Genomic DNA, 16,869 nt, shown 5'->3' with positions numbered 1-16,869 from the left:
AACAGTATATAGTACCTACAACACTAATAGCATCTACAATTATAAAACCTGATTAACCTAACACCTAAGATATTTTCTCCTCAAGCATCTTTAAACCCCATGCTACAGCCAAGCATCTTTAGGAAAAAGAGCAGCTTTGCATGCATAAAGTCTGAGGTTCAATCCCCAGCATCTCCAATTAAAAGGAGATGTGTGCGTGCGTGTACATACATATATTCTTATCCATAGTTCCCTTACTCGAGTCCTAAAAGAACTGCTACCATGGTAGACAATACTGACTATAAAAGATCAATAGTCTTTTTTAGTATAAGCCTTCATGTGTTCAGAGAAAAAGACTGAAGATGGGGGAGGGGGTGGAATGATGTAAAATTGCAAACCTCCTGAAGTATATATTTTGATCTTTACTCCAAATTATATGGTGGTGCTGAAAAATCTTAAACTTGCTCATGGACAAGTGCTTATAAAACTTACCAGAAGAAGAAATAATAGTGCTAAACGATAGGCCTAATTTGTTCCAGACTTACTAGTTGTTTAGGTAAGACAAATGCAGAAATACCTAACTCGCTCTTAACCATTAGCCCTTATAGCAGCAGTTCTCAACCATGTCCACGACCCCAACTCGGCAGCGGCTGGTGTGCGTGCCTCAGCATGTGCGTGCATGGGTGTGCACATGTCCACGCACGCAACAACTGAAATGGCATGGAGGCTACCATTTCCATGACTCTGCAGCCTCCACTGCCTCCGCCCACTGCTGCCTCTGCCTGTTGCGCGCTGCTGCCGCCACCTGCCACTGCCACCACAGTGGTGAGCAACCTGGCAACCCCGGGGAAGGGGCCAAGTGACCCCAAATGGGGTCGCTACCCACAGGCTGAGAACCACTGCCTTATAATAAAAGAGAAACAGCTCCCAGGGTGGAGACTGTCTGGGATTCTCAAGGCCTGGACGGCCCTGGAATATGGGCCAATCTGGGCAACCCCATATTGGGCCAGCCCCCACCAGCCAGCCGCGCACAGCTTGCCCGCCCTTGAGCCCAGACACACGCTAGCCAAGGAGCCCGAAGGACCTCCGCCTGCCCCCCTGGCCCTCCCCATGGTGGCTGCTGTGGAGAGATGGCGGTCCTGCAATGGCCACAGCAGTACTGCAGAGACAGGCCACAGCCGGGCCCAACCTCCCGCCTCCTGTGAGGCTCCCTGACACCAAGGGCTGTGCTGCTGGGGCGGTGCCCCCACTGTGCTGGCAGCAGCTACACCCAGGGCCTATGTGCAGGGCCAGCCTGCCACCTGAAGTGGGGCCCGCCACTCTGGAGGGCTGCTCTGCCAAGGCAGCACTACCGTCAGTAACCCTGCGGTGGTGGCACCAGCTCACCCGGTGGCTGCTTCGCAGGACTCCCTGACACCTGTGGTGGCTCTTTGCCACCAGACACCTGCGCTGCAGAGGGTCCAGCAGCTGTGGTAGCGGCCCCGCGAAGGTGGCGGGGATGACAGTGCTGTCCGGGAACTGCCTCTCGCCTCCACTCGGGCTCACCACGCCCCTGCCCACCCCCTCTATCCCCAGCAGATTCCAGCGGCATGTCCACTGCCGGTAAGTACTTGTGGCCTGTGGCCGGTCCACCGCTAGGGTGGGGCTTCTAGCACCCACTGCATCCCTGTGATCACCCTCCCCGCCGCTACTGGTACACAGCCTAGAAAAGGTTGCGGACCACTGTTTTAAACAATGCACTGCACTAAACTATCAGTCCTAACTGCTCCTTAGAAGGCCAGATCCTGAAGATGAAACTCAAATACTTTGGCCACCTCATGAGAAGGAAGGATTCCCTGGAAAAGAGCCTAATGCTGGGAGCGATCGAGGGCAAAAGAAGAAGGGGACGACAGAGAATGAGGTGGCTGGATGGAGAAATTGAAGCAGTAGGTGCAAACTTAAATGGACTCCGGGGAATGTTAGAGGACAGGAAGGCCTGGAGGATCATTGTCCATGGGGTCGCGATGGGTCGGACACGACTTCGCACCTAACAACAACAAAGCTATCTAGCAACCAGACATTTTGCAGATCTCAATTCCTAAAATCGTTAATTCCTATTTAATACTGAATCACTAATAATTACCATTAAGCCATTTTTAAAACATCAACATTGTTTGATTCATGATAATATCAAACACTTTGAAAGACAGACCCCTGTATTTTTACATAAACTTTTTCACTCATAAAAAGCAATCCAAGAATGAAAAAATAAGACAGAAATCCTCACTGATTAAATTGTCTCTGCGTGCGTGTGTGCGTGCGTGTACATACATATATTCTTATCCATAGTTCCCTTATATATTTGTGAAATGGGCTTCTGGTTGAGGCGTGTCCGGCCCCACAAAAACTGTCTGAGCTCGATTCTGGCCCAATTAGGGTGCCAGCCCCTAACACTCACACCCTCCCTGGCCGGCCACTCACCCGCCTCCCAGCTGGACCACAGATGTGCCTGGCTGCCCAGGGTGACGCTTCTCTGCTGGCCCGCTGCCTTCCTTACCCAGCGCCGCCACAAGACTGTAGTAGCCATAGATAGGCACGCCGCCAACTCCACTTGCCTTACCCACTGGTGTCACATGACAGGACCAGCCACAGGTCACCACACCACTAGCCCCACAACTGAGGCCACCATCCAATGCCCCTTCACTAATTGAGGGCCCATCGCCCCCACACACACACACACACACACTAAGTATGCTGAGGGAAATATCCCCTATGTACCACTCTGCATCCCAAGCCACCCTGCGGCACCGATGCCATGACTGAAGGTACGCCGCCTGCTCATCACAGCAGCAGCTGCCCCTGTGAAGTGGAAATCCACCCCTCTGCACCTCCCCCAATGCCCCGTGCCTGCCCCGCTCCCTTCCCTGTCATGAGCCCACAAGCCTGGCATGGACAATGCTCCACCCGCCCACCATGTTGCCTAACACCCCTCCTGAAACAACCATCCCTGCTAGTGCCCACTGCATTGCACACTGCAGCGGGCTTTTCTACTAGTGCATATATAAAACCAAACTTCTTTAAGGATAATTTTTCTTAGCAATACAGTATTTCAAAATAGCTCTCTACTCTAAAATAATCAATACTATCAATATAAGTAGTAATTTTAGTAAAATTAATCAGTACTAAGTTAGATTCTCCATTTAAATTTCAAAGTAAGTTATGTTTTTTTTCTGCAACACAGTTTGTACTTGCTTTTTTGCTAACTTGACTTTTTATATTCTCATGGAGATCAGGAGACACCTGATATTCATTCAGGCTGCTTTTCTAGATCAGGGGTAGTCAACCTATGGTCCTCCAGATGTTCATGGACTACAGCAAACGCTGGCAGGGGCTCATGGGAATTGTAGTCCATGAACATCTGGAGGACCACAGGTTGACTACCCGTGTTTTAAATCATCTGTTAAAACAAATTTTATCTTGCAGCTACCTCCGACTATGTAAACCACCTCATGCTGGAGGTATATTAAGTCCTCCTACTATCTCAACATGGTAGAACAGTAATACCCATTCAACGATTCAAGGGCCACCTGTAGTTCTTCCCCCCACCCCAGATACACAATGGCTGGCAAAGAATCTACAGTGATGTTTACATACTCAGAAGTACTCTGGTAATTTTAAATGGTTTTAGCAATATATTTGATATTAATTATTATATTACTGCATGTGTGAGTCTGCTGGGGTGGTATGTGCTTTTCTTGTTTATGATAATTGTGAATTTGGCTCTCAGTGAGACACAGAGTGAGTACCACTGTGTAAGAAGTACTGTGCTGTTTTAAGAGGTTTGTCATATTTTTCTTGAGATGGGAAAACAGACTCATTTTAGTTTGAAGACTTGCTGCAGACTTCAGACCATGCTACAGCTAATCACAAGCAAAATATTTCCAACTTTAAGACAGGAAATTTTAACGTCACAAAACACCTTAAGCACATTCTAGCTCTGTGGAATGCCAATTACACAAGCTATATTCAAATGAGACACAAGTGATTAGCACAAGCCATGAAATCCACAAGGTCATATGATACCTCTCCTCTGCGCACCTTCTGGTTTAGAAACAGATGTTTCCCCCTTTGCTTATAAATCAAGATTAGACAGTGTTTTAAAATGTTCTTATGCATGTACAAAACAAAACAAAATTACTTAAAGCTCCCAATTCAAATGTTATGATTTATCTGAAACTAAGGAGGTCTCAAACACTGACACAGCACACAAGGAATAAGGACGCTTCCAAGGAAAATTACTTATAGGAAATTCATTTGTACCCCACTTTCTCTCCAATGGGAACCCACAGCAACTTCCTCCCCTCCATTTTATCCTGCCTTTTTCTAATTTGAATACAGCCTCACAGTACAATCTAAACAGATTACACCCATCTAAGTCATTGACTTCAATGGAGCTGGAAGGGTGTCACTCTGCTTAGGACCATATTGTCAGTCTAGTACTATGGTAAGCTGTGGCCTAGGACCAAAAGCACTTGCTGATATATTATTAGCATCTAAGAAAAAATACTTGAAGTATCTTATGATTTTCCATGTTGAAGATGCAAACTCTATTTTAGTTTACATTTGTAAACCCTAAACCAGGGGTAGTCAAACTGCGGCCCTCCAGATGTCCATGGACTACAATTCCCAGGAGCCCCTGCCAGCATTTGCTGGCAGGGGCTCCTGGGAATTGTAGTCCATGGACATCTGGAGGGCCGCAGTTTGACTACCCCTGTCCTAAACCATATTGCCTGTTTTGAGCAGTGCATACAGCTTAAATGGTAATTTCAAAGTATGAAAGGAAGTAAACAGACCTAAGTGAAGAAAATTAACTTCCAGGATTGAAAGCAATAGGCCAGGAAACTTCCTGCAAGACGTTTGCAAGGAAGTCCTCTGTGCTTCTGCAGTTTGTTGAGAGCAGACTTGTTATAACAATCTTAAAAATCAACTATGGCACACTATGGAGACCACATAACTGGCTTCGCCCTGGGCATCTTAAGCTTTGAAGACAAGAATCTGGCTATGAAAAGACCCTATGGAGGTCAAAGATTTGTCAGGCATGAAACCGAAGAAGGCAAGAAAGGTGAACTGTTTTTTTCTTTCTTTGATATTATATGTAAACCACCCTGAGCCATATGAAAAGGCGGTATAAAAATTAAATAAATACATAAATATATAAATAAATAAGACATCACTGCTTCAACATGGTTAGTTTTGACTTGGTCTACTCACATAGGAAAAAATGGTAGAATTCTGAGCTAGTAAAATAGGCTTCACCATTTCAGAATACAGCAGTGGTTCTAAACCTTCCTAATGCCACAACCCTTTGATAAAGTTCCTCATGTTGTAGTAATCCCCAACCATAAAATTATGCAAGTGTTTTTTCACAGAAATTAAACCGAAACTGACCAATGGCGTGAAGATCCATTGTTCATGATTGTATATAAATTGTCCCCCCCCCCCCCCGGAGTTTCTCAGTTCAGCTGTGCCTCTTGCCCCACCATGTCAATCTCGCTCTTTACCACTGCTCCAGACAGATAAATGCTCTATCTTGATCTACCCCATAAGGCTGTTGTGTAGATGGCAGCTCCCCCGACCAAGCTGCTTGCCCTGCTGCAACCCTGTGAAACAGTTGTTCGACCCCCAAAGGGGTCCCGACCCACAGTTTGAGAACCACTGGAATACAGGAATATTTACAACTGTTTCCCTCTACTTACTACTCTTGCAACAGAAAATTTCCACAGCAAGAAACACAAAGAAATAGTAAAAAAACAAAACATATTTGTGAAACTACTTTAATGTGTTTAAAATTGTTATTATAGAAGTCTACTCTGAACACACAGCAAAAGAAGTACATGCATTAAGTTTCCTTGTTTGGTATAACGTCTATGTTTCGGTCTTACAATTTTCAGCAACTATGTAATTTTAGAGTACTATAAAAAAGACCATCCATAAGGCCCAGGATACTGAGGGACTATATAGTGACAGTGAACAGCAAAGGGGATGCTGATCATATATATCAATATATCATGCCTACATGCAGTGCTTTTTCCCTCTACCTTGATTTCCCTGTTGAATCAAAACACAACCACAGGAGCAGTTGGACTTTAATTCTAAAATCATTCACATGTTTTCCCATAAAGGAGTCTGCAAACAAGAAAAATATCAAAAAGTGATTCCCAATACTGCAAACCATAAGATCCACTGTACTAACTTATTGCAGGGAAACATTCTATTCATTAACTGCAAGCAAAGATTTTAACAACCCTAAAGCATAGTTACTAGGCAATAAATCTTTGTTCCACATGCCCCTCCTCAAGTCCCTTCCCATTCAATTCCACTAGCTCCAGCTAGAGATATAAAAACCAATAGGAATTAAAGTGGGATGTTGAAATTACGTTTTTTTTACTTAAAAAAAAATCCTACATTGACAAGAACTATAAGTGAAGCAGTTAGACGTAATTAGTATAAATGCCTTTACTGTTATATTAATTATTACTAATGGTCACATATCCAAATATTACTGTCATATATAGAAACAATAATTGTGTATCAGTTCCACCTAAACAGTGCCATCCTCAGGAAAGGCTACAGATTTCAACAAAAGATGCAGCTCTGGTGAGGATGGAACTGTTACAGGCTAAGTATAGTTTAGGCTCTGCAGGTTGGAATACTTTAACCAGAAATGATTAACATTAACATTTCAATAATAAAACAGAAGGTATTATAAGCTGCTTAGAACAGTATGTAGACTTCAGCACTTTTATGCAGAAAGAAAAAAAGTGAAAAATAGAAAAGTGGAAAAGATAATAAACAGGCCTATACTATTTAAGCGTTGATGTTAACCTTTATACTACTATTGAGGAATTAACTGCTATTTCATTACTGTAAATAGCAAGTAATTCAGTAATGGTACAGAGACAGAATTAACCTTCCTTATTTATTTAAATCCACTGCATCTTCTTGGTAAATAAATACATCCTTGGTACAGATCAAAATCAGCCATCTCTAATCAGAATATAATTTGTATTTTCACTCTATTTTTTTTAATGGAAACTACATCAATTTTAAATGCTTTCTGGTTCAATTTTTTTGTCCCTTAATTTTGTATATTGTATAAAACATCAGTTTATTTCACTTGAGACAGAAAATGGAGACATTCAAGTAAAATGGAAGAAAGCAATCAGAACCTGCCTTATATACAGCTCTTGCCACCATGTTGCATGAGCAATATTCTTTGGCAGGCTCCCAAGTTGCAATGCTGCACCAAAACCTTGAGGATGCTCTGTACTCTGCAACATTTTAAAGTTCTTCAGCAATATCACATCCAATATGTATTACCAGTTTATAACCCGATCATATATAGTAAGCTGTACTAGTACTAACATCTGATAGCTAATCTTAAAATTTGTAACAGTGTAAGCTGGATGTACAGCAGCAGCAACAATAAAAATATACGATTTAAGCATTGCACTCATTAATTCAAAAAATGATTCCACAGAAGTTTTTGATAATAACTCCCCTCCCATACAGTTTCTAATTGTTTCATTTGAGGCTTCAGAAAACAGTTGAAGAAAACTGACTCTTTAAAAAAGCTCCATTCACTGCTTACATCTCTAAAGAGCAGAAATGTCAGGGCTCTCTCAGCCCACCTACCTCACAGGGTGTCTGTTGTAGGAAGACGAGGAGTAAGCCACTTTGAGAGTCCCTCAGGTAGTGAAAAGTGAGGTATAAAAACAACTCTTCTTCTAAGTGGTCTCTTTTCTGACATACAGTGACCATCGTACCATAACAGATTAAGGCCAGCATGGTATAGAGTTAGACTGAGGCAGTAGGACTTGGAACACCCATGTAGTACAAAATTCACTAGGTGACAGCAGACCAGTCCTGGTCTAACCTACCTTACAGAACTGCTGTGAATAAACAAGGGAAAAGAGAGTATCTACACATACACATTGCTCTAGCTTCCTGGAGGAAGAATAAGGTAAAAACAAAATATAATCAAGCTACAGATTCAGTTTCACTGTATAGTTTGAGGCATCTCTTAAATCTGATATGAAGTTAGGATTTTTTTAATACTATAAAAAGACTATCTACAAGATTCATCATGAGACCTGTGTAGTCACTGGTATACAAAAAATTAGCTATATTTTTAGAAAAATTGAAGACATAATAAAATCAACTTTTGATTAACTGATTTCAACATGAAAGCTAAAAACATAGTCAAATTTCCTACACTGAAAATAAAAGGAGAGTTTCATGCTCACTCCAGCTTCACCTTCGGCTGAGCCAACAGAAGCTGCTTCAAAGACCATGGCTGATCCAGGTGTGCTGCCTGGTCCAAGTACTCTCCTGGCACTGCCTGGAGATCCTGCCATTAGGGTCCACCTGATGCCCTGGATGATGAGCAGTCTGGTCCCAGCCGGACTGAAACGCAGCCCTACGGGCCAGTCTACATAAAATACCAGGACAAGACCTCATCCAGCCTCAGGACTTGCCAGAACGGTGCCGCCAGACCAACTTGACAGCTCTCAGAAGATCGGCATGGCTGTCAGCACACTGTCAGTCTAGGTGGGGTTCAGGGGCAGCTCCTTCCTCAGATGAGGATTAGGCCCAGCTGCACATCCTCTGCCTGACCCAGCCTTGGTGTACATAAGAGGCTTGAGGCAAGCCTTTTTGTGGGTGCAATGCATGTGTTCCATGCTCGAATTTCCAGACACTCAGTGTTCCAGTCCACCACTGTCTGACTTGACTCCTGGTTTCTGAATTCAGCTTTGACTTCTGACTTCACTCCCAGCTCATGACCTTAGCTTGTTCCTTGACTCTATTCCTGGCTCTTGACTCCGGTTCAGCTTTCGACTCTGGTCCCAGCTACTTGACCACTTCGGCACCTTCCCAGGCAAATTACTCTGGCCTGGCTTTATGCTTTCTGCCCCACCCTCCTTGGTGAACTGTCTTCCTCAGCTCTCGACTCTTGGACCTTGACTTTGACTCTGAACTTGTCTCCTGAATTGGGCTCGGCTTCCCAACTAAGGGTGTAATTAACCAGTATCCAGGGTCCTACCTGGCAGGGCAGCGCAGAGAATTGCACTAGAATTGCCAACCTTGGGTTAGGAAATTCTTCGGGATCTGGGGTGGAATCTGTAGAGGGCAGGACTTGGGGAGGGGACCTCAGCAGAGCATAATGCCATATAGACCATCCTTCAAATTAGTGATTTTCTCCAGCAAGAACTGATCTATGTCTTCTGGAGATTTGCCGTAATTCTAGAACCTCTCCAGGTCCCAGTTTAAAATCGGCAACCCTAACACATCAATTGGATTTTCAAGTTGATTGAGTGTTATTAGAATTGGAGTGTGCCAATCTTTCTTTAATTTAAAGGGAGAAGATGTAGATATTTATAGCTTCCACGTTGAAATCAACTAATCAAATGCTAAACATTTGTTGTCAAATAGTTCATGAAACTGAGAACATCACTTTATAGGTAGCAGTTTACCTAATAATTCATTACTGAGTTATTCAATATCAAGCCTGACTTGTCCTCTAGCCCTGCAGTATCAGGAGCAAACTGTGTTGCATAGCAAAGTTTATCTTAATAAATATTTGTTATAACAACAGGCTTTCTCAGACTGGAAAAATTAAATTGCAGCAGACTTAGTTCAGGACTATTTTAATAAATGCTATTACTCTGCTTGGTTCTTTTTTAATGTTTTAGCTGTGGACTGACAAAGCAAATAACTGTATACAGAATCATTTCAATTTATAAAAACCTCTAATATTGTTAAAATGTGGTTTTAAAAATTATTTTCATAACTCTTTTATAACTATTGTGTTAGCAATATCAAAGTACTGTTTTTGTTGTTTAAATGTGTTTAAAGAACATGATTCAAATTGGACAATATTTGAATAGCCAAGAAACCAAATTATTTTTGACTGATCAAATGTCCAATCCCAAATAAAATGGATTTATATATACTTAACTTTGACTTGTGTGTACTCTGATATTTCAAGGAAAATTTATACATGTATGTGTAACTATTCCCAATAAAGCATCCTTTAGCTATACATGTTAACTTCCAGTATACTTCCAATATATGCATTCTATAATTTAATACAGAACATGAATGTTTTTTGATATTGCTCTAATACTCCTAATGAAATACAAATATACTCATGCAGATATTGAGATATCAGTGAGATCAAGGATATTTTTAAACCCTAGTAAGTCAAAGCCTTCCAAGGCATCATTAAAAGCGATTTCTCTTGCCAACTTTTATTAAGTATTATTTGCATTGTACTTCCTTGGTACCAACAGAGTTTGTTCCTTTATTTTTATGCAGCTTAACAATTCTAGCCAATTTCAAGGTCATGTGACATATACAGGAACTACAATCTAAATGGATCAACATTGTTTTTCTTTCCGAGATAAAAAATGACCACTCAACACAAAATATAGTCCATAAAACAGATATAGTCCATATAGCCTTTAAGAACACCTTTTTGAGCAGACATTAACAGATACCGCATTTGCCGGAGTATAAGACGACTGGGCGTATAAGACAACCCCCCAATATTCCCACTCAAAATATAGAGTTTGTTATATACCTGGCCCGCCCCTGCATCTCCCTGTGACCGGCACTAGTGCGCATGTGCGAGCTCTGCATAGACAAGGGGCGGGCCAGAGCACCGCTGCTTCCCGTCGAGCAGAATGGGCCGGTCACGCCGAAAAGGCTGGCATCCCTGTCTCACTGCTGATGCTCGCCGCAGCCACGCTGGATACCGCGTGACACTGGATGGTATGTAGAATGTGGTGGGTGGGCATCAGGAGGCCACTATGGGCACCGGGCAGACATCAGGAGGCCACTATGGTCAACTATGTCTATCCCAACTGAAGTGCACCCGGCATATAAGATGACCCCCCCACTTGAAGGCATGTTTTTCAGGGGGAGAAAGTAGTCTTATACGCCAGCAAATTGCTGCATACTAAACTACTGTTATATGTACAGAAACAGGCAAGGCCATGTTTTTCCAAACTTGTTGGCAAATTTCCACATCGGACAATCAATCCATCACAATACCGGAATCCCACGGATATGATTTCTGAGTTGAATTCAATGCTTATGGATCAACAATTTTAAATTTTAAAAGATTGCAGTATTGAATGTCATACCCAAATTCAGCCCTATAGAGACTAGCATTCTGTGCATGCCAAGCCTTCATTGCCGCTTACAACCACCTTAGACCTCACAGTTCACTGTCCCAGTGTTTCAAATAATACCTAATACAATTTGGCAAGATAAGTTGTTTTTAATGATGCCTTGGAAGGTTGGGAAGGCTTTGATTTACTAGGACTTAACAAATTACCAACATTTTCCATAAAGTTTGGCTGCTATATTTTAATCTGTATGGTGCATGATCTATAGAATTAGACTATGACCCCACTGTGAGACTGAAATTCCCACGCTGCTCAAATGTTCACTGGATAATTCTCTCATAAGAATTTCTGAAATAAAATCACTAAAAGCTAACAAAATTACCAATTTTACAGTGCAATCTTAGGCGTGCACACATGTGTGTAAAAAAGGCTCCATACATCATTCTAATTCCATTAAAACCCATGGGTTTAGAGGGGTGGAACTCAGCATAGGACCAGACTTCAAAGTATTTTAGTTTCACAAGGCTGTGTTATAAAAACTTACTAACCAAAACTAAAAAACTAAAAAAGCCTTTCAGTTTACCTTAAAATGGTAAAGACTAGATATCAAATACAGTATACTACTTGTATATGAGAGAACTCTGCATCAAACTATCCGCTACTGTGAAGTGATAGGAGAAGCCCTTATTCACAGAGAATCAATAATGAGGTTCACTAAAGCAAGAGATAATTGTGTAATACATACATTTCACCATAGGAAGCTGAACTGCTAAGAACATCAAACCAAGTAAGTTAAAATGATAAAGTGTTCAGGTGTGTATATTGACTATATGAAAGCTGTTAAGTGAATCACCAAAATTAACTGATCCCCAACATTCAGTTCTCTGTAAAATTGAGATTGTACTTTCTCACTCACTGGAGTCTTCTCAGAATACAAGCAGCTTTTATTTCCTGTAGCTTCATGAAATGTCATAAGTCGAGTATGTTAGACTATGTACTGCAACACTATAGCCAAACCAGGAAGTACTGGGAAATTTCAGAGAGGAGACAACAAGAACCACTTGAAACAACATTACCTATCTATATGGAAAGCATTTCTGTGTAGGAAAAAGTCTGCAAACAACTTGCAACTCATACTATTTTATATCAGTACAAACATCACCTACATACATCACTCTGAAAAGTGACAATCATTCTTGGAATTATTCTCACAATAACTCTTAGTGGATTACATATATTAGATACTACCTAAAAATGGACTTAAATTACCCCAAACATCTCTCCTTTTTTGAAGAACACGAGAAACTCATTACCACATTATTTTATGAAAGAATATGGCAGTAATAATATGGGGTAGAATGAGAATACCTACTCTGAATCCTTCATATGCATTCAATTCTACATTATTAGTGATTATATTTCAGATTAAGATTTTCCTTATTAATATATTTGTGTCCAACATAGGGATGCCAGCTACCAAGGTAGGATTTGGGGATCTCCTGGAATTACTGCACATCTCCAGACTTCAAAAATCAGCTCAACTGGAGAAAATGGATGTTTAGGAGAGTGAACTATGTGGCACTATAACTCATTGAAGTTCCTGCACTCCTCAGGCTCCATCCTCAAATCTCCAGGCAACGTTACCCCTCATCCCCCACTGGTGGCTAGGGGTGACTGGGCAACCATGGTTCAACACAGCTATGCATGTTACTATTTTAAGTGAGTGGTCAGTCAAAAAAGATTTAAACCACTTGCCACTGAGCTAAATAGAACTTTCTCCCAGATAAGAATAAATAGAACTATAGTTTCAATCAAAGAGAAAAGTGTTCAGAAATTTTGTATTCAATTTATGCATTTATGAATGTCACATTATAAAGGGATATAGTATAAAACAAACTATTGTTATGTATTTCACACAACTATTTATCTATGAAAGTAAATAAAGTAAAATAATTTTTCAAAATTTATTATTGTTTTAATACACAGGTTGTGAAGCTTAATCAAACTGTGAATAAGTGAAAAAGTCTATGGCTATATACAAATGACTGTATCTATCTACCTGTGTTCAGATACATTCAGTCCATAAAGAAACCTGGAAAAATCTAATGAATACATTAATAGTATCAACATCTAAAAAAAGGATAAGGTTTTAGTTATGTAATACCCTTTCAGACCAATAACATCAAGCAGGAAAACTTTACTTTTCATTCTATTAATACACATGAACAAAGTAACATTCAATAATGGAGCTCTCCAGGTTCCATAGATCCTGTAAGACAGAGCTCTTCCACCAGGCCTATGGTTGAGGCCAGCCAGAATCAGAACCACACTTACCGGGCCTCCTTTGTCTCATCCTCCTACCATCCTGACTCCTTCAGCCGGTTGGTTCCGTTAATTAATCTGGTGATCCTCAGCCCATGTGAAACGTGCCTGGCCTTGACTAGGGCCAGGGCCTTTTTGGTCCTCACCCTTACCTGAGGGAATGAGCTACTGGATGAGCTAAAGACCCTGTCAAAGCTATCACAGTTCCACAGGACCTGCAAGACAGAGCTCTTCCACCAGGTGTTTGGTCAAGGCTACGGCTGGAAGATCCTTGGACCACCCCCTCCTTCAGATGCTTATAGACATCTTAGACATTGTACATCTTTTAGCCACCCACCTTGAAGCTTGGTATCAGACAGGGAGGAGGTTCACTGAGCTAAGATTATTTGTTTGGGGGGGGGGGGAAGTACTGTTAAAAGATCTTTGCCACTGTTATTGAAATGTAAGGTTTTTATTGTATTTTACGGTTTTACATTATATACCATCAAGAGTGGTGGGTAACAAATTATGATGATGATGATGATGATGATGATAAGGAAGCTACTGAGATCAAATAGCCAGCAGCAGGCAAAAAACTCTTACTTTTATAATGATTATATATTAGTTTCATGTTTTATTATATCTTGTATTGTTTAATTTTATATACCTTCTTTTCACTGCCCCATGATGGGCAATATACAAAATAAATTCTAAAATATTATTTTTAAAATAACCTGCTTAAAATGTCAGGTCATATAAAAAAATTAATGAAAACAGATGCACTGTTTAAGTTTCAGTAACCAAATTTGGGAATAAAATTTATCCCTTACTGTTGTGAGTGAATGAATTCTCATGGAGAATACACAACAGTTTATAAAAGTGGGCTTTCCTCAATGTAGTGCCAATTCCATGTCCTATTTCAAGAATGGCAGATGTTGCCATTTTCTTTTCAACACATAATACATAATAAATAAAGTAACCATAATTTTTAAAAATGGGTCTCTGTGTGAGGGCGGGTTATGAAGAATAGGTTACTGTCAGTGTTATTACTGGTTACTGTCAGTGCTATTATTTCATAACCTATTCTTTACATTTTTAAAAAAGCTGTTTGCTCTTTAAACAGACAGGATTGATCATATCCACTTTTCTGGTAACAGAACACCTTTTAAAACTCCACCCACCTCAAAGGTAATGCCTGAAAACAAGGGGACCAACATTAACCAAAGGGCAAAAGTGACAGAGGCTGCAAAAAAGAAGATATACTGGGCAAGATCATTGCTCCTTCTTCTAGACCCACAGGAAGATGGAACTATCCATATGTTCGTGTTTTCTTCCCCCAAACTGTCCTGAATGTTTGAAAAGTGAAAATCAATTAATATATTATAAAACTTCCACCACATTCTCCCCTGGAAAACAACTGCTAATCTAGGACTCCAAGTGTATGATGGGCTGGCACATTTCAGAAGCATACAGCCTGATCAAAAGCAAAATTAAGCCTATTGAAAGATGGGCTACACAGCTCCACAAGAGTGGATTATTTCATACCTGTACTACCAAGTACCTCGAATTCTAAATCTCTCCTACAGTCCTTATATCAACATTTTTAACACCTAGGTTCCAAAATTTGAAATCTAGAGATGCTACCTCATATCATAGATATATAGATATATATAATGAAAAGTAAGAAAGTTTTAAAAGAAAAAGTTGGGCTAAAATACATACATTAAATTGTGACATATAGGAAGAAAGGTTTGTTACATACAAGGCCCGATCTTCATACTTTAAACACTAGGCAGTAAGAAAACTCCACAGGAACACCTGAGGCTTGCCTCCTTGATGGGCTGTATAACCCTCAGTCTCCCCAAACCCCGACTCCTGCTCATTCGACGTGACAGGTCTGGTCACGTTATTGCATCAAACAAAGGGTCTCTCTCCCCTGCACTTTCCTCGGGGAGGGGGGATTGCCATGTCACTACTTCCCATGTCCACCTCCGTTACCGGCCGAAGTGCACGCTTCAAAAGAGCAGCCTCTCCGGACCGAAACGCGGGCCATCGCCTCTGCACCTCTGCCAGGAGAGGCCTGAGCGCGCAATAACTTTGAAGTTTGTTCTGCAAAAGCGCTGGAGCCGGAAGAGGACTCTCTGCAGAACCGCGGGCGGCGAAGACGCTCCCGGGGCGGCAATAAGCCACGAAGGGGGCCCTGTGCAGCCGGGCCTGCCGTCCTTAGCGCGGGCGAGGGGGGAAGGGGTGCCCTAGATTAGAAAGCGGCCGCAAAGGCTCCGTCCCGCCGTGCCCAGGGACGGGGGGCGAGGGGCAGCATCGAGGCGGCGGGAAGCCGCTCCGCCGGGTCCTTACCCAGAGCGCCAGGCATGAGGGGTGGGACGAAGCGTTCGGCCGCGGGCCCCGACCTCCACTCGCACGCCAGGAGCATGAAAGGCGGCGGGGAGAGCCCGCCGCGACTAGGCCGAGCCGGAGGCGACGAGAGCGGGAAAGGAAGCGGAGGGGCCAGGGGAGGAGCGGCCGGAGCAGGACGCGGCCCTGGCGACCGCGGCCTCTCTTGGGCCGCCTCCCGCGGCGGGGCCTCCCCCTGCTCCGGGCCCGGGGAACGGCAGGCCCAGGGACAAGCCCGGCGCCTCCTGCGCTCCCGACTCAGGCGCCGCCGCCGCCGCGTCCTCCTCCTCCTCCCCTCCTCTCTCCCTCTCTCTCCCTCGCTGCCCCCTCCCCTCCGCTCCCTCAGAGAGACAAAAGCAAACGGAAACCGAGCGGGATGAGGCAGGTCCCGGCCAGGCGAAACCGGAGCGGAGCCGGCGGGAAGGCTCCCCCAGGCGCACGCGGACTCCCCCGGAGGGTTCTCAGGTGGGCCGCAGCGGAGAAGGAGGCGGCGGGGGGAAGAATAATAGAGCCGAACTCACCGCATGAATTTTCTTGTCCCGAGGATCCAAGATGGCTGAGCACCCCGCACGGAGGATGCTGGGGGAGCGACCTTTACCCTCTGACCCCGCCGCAGCCGCCGTGACCCTGCCGTCGCTGTCGTCGCGCCAGCCGCTGCTGCTGCTGCTGCTGCTGCTGCCGCCGCCGCCACCGCCGCCACTGGGCAGCAACCGCGGGCGGGCGGGCGCGCTAGGCCGGCGCTTTGGGGGAGGCAGGCGGCCTCGCTTCCGCCTCCCTTCTGCCCCAGCGGCGGCCGGACCCGGGCCAAGCTTCGCGCACTCCGGGACGGTTGGAGGCGCCAGCGGGGCCGCCGCCGCCGCCGCTTCTGCTCGAGGCCTAGCCGCCCTGGAGGGACAGCGGAGAGGCGGAGGGGATCTTGGTCGGTGGGTAGGAGGGCGGGCGGGACCTTCTTCACACCCCCACAGGCCACTGGGAGCACAAGTCCGGGATCTGCATCACGTACACGAGGAAAGGAGGCATCGCTCTT

At 43.6% G+C, this 16,869-nt stretch overlaps 2 protein-coding genes across 6 annotated transcripts in view; both read right to left on the bottom strand.

The window, feature by feature from the left end:
• Positions 1–16,725, bottom strand: part of CNOT2 (CCR4-NOT transcription complex subunit 2) — a 66,807-nt gene extending 50,082 nt beyond the window's left edge. For 2 of the 5 annotated variants that reach the window (XM_077338790.1, XM_077338792.1), the window contains exon 1: positions 15,807–16,134. The gene's annotated coding sequence lies outside the window, so the exon portion shown is untranslated. Of the gene's footprint in view, positions 1–15,213; positions 15,270–15,806; positions 16,135–16,363 lie in introns of those variants that run through there. The other 3 variants (XM_077338793.1, XM_077338788.1, XM_077338791.1) reach the window with 3 other exon arrangements.
• Positions 1–16,869, bottom strand: part of MYRFL (myelin regulatory factor like) — a 512,195-nt gene that overhangs the window by 384,265 nt on the left and 111,061 nt on the right. The gene's annotated exons all lie outside the window — the stretch shown is intronic.

This window comes from Paroedura picta, chromosome 5 (assembly GCF_049243985.1).
Source record: "Paroedura picta isolate Pp20150507F chromosome 5, Ppicta_v3.0, whole genome shotgun sequence".
Taxonomy (NCBI): domain Eukaryota; kingdom Metazoa; phylum Chordata; class Lepidosauria; order Squamata; family Gekkonidae; genus Paroedura; species Paroedura picta.
Note: the sequence above shows the minus strand (reverse complement) of the source record. Positions and strands in the feature narration are given on the sequence as shown.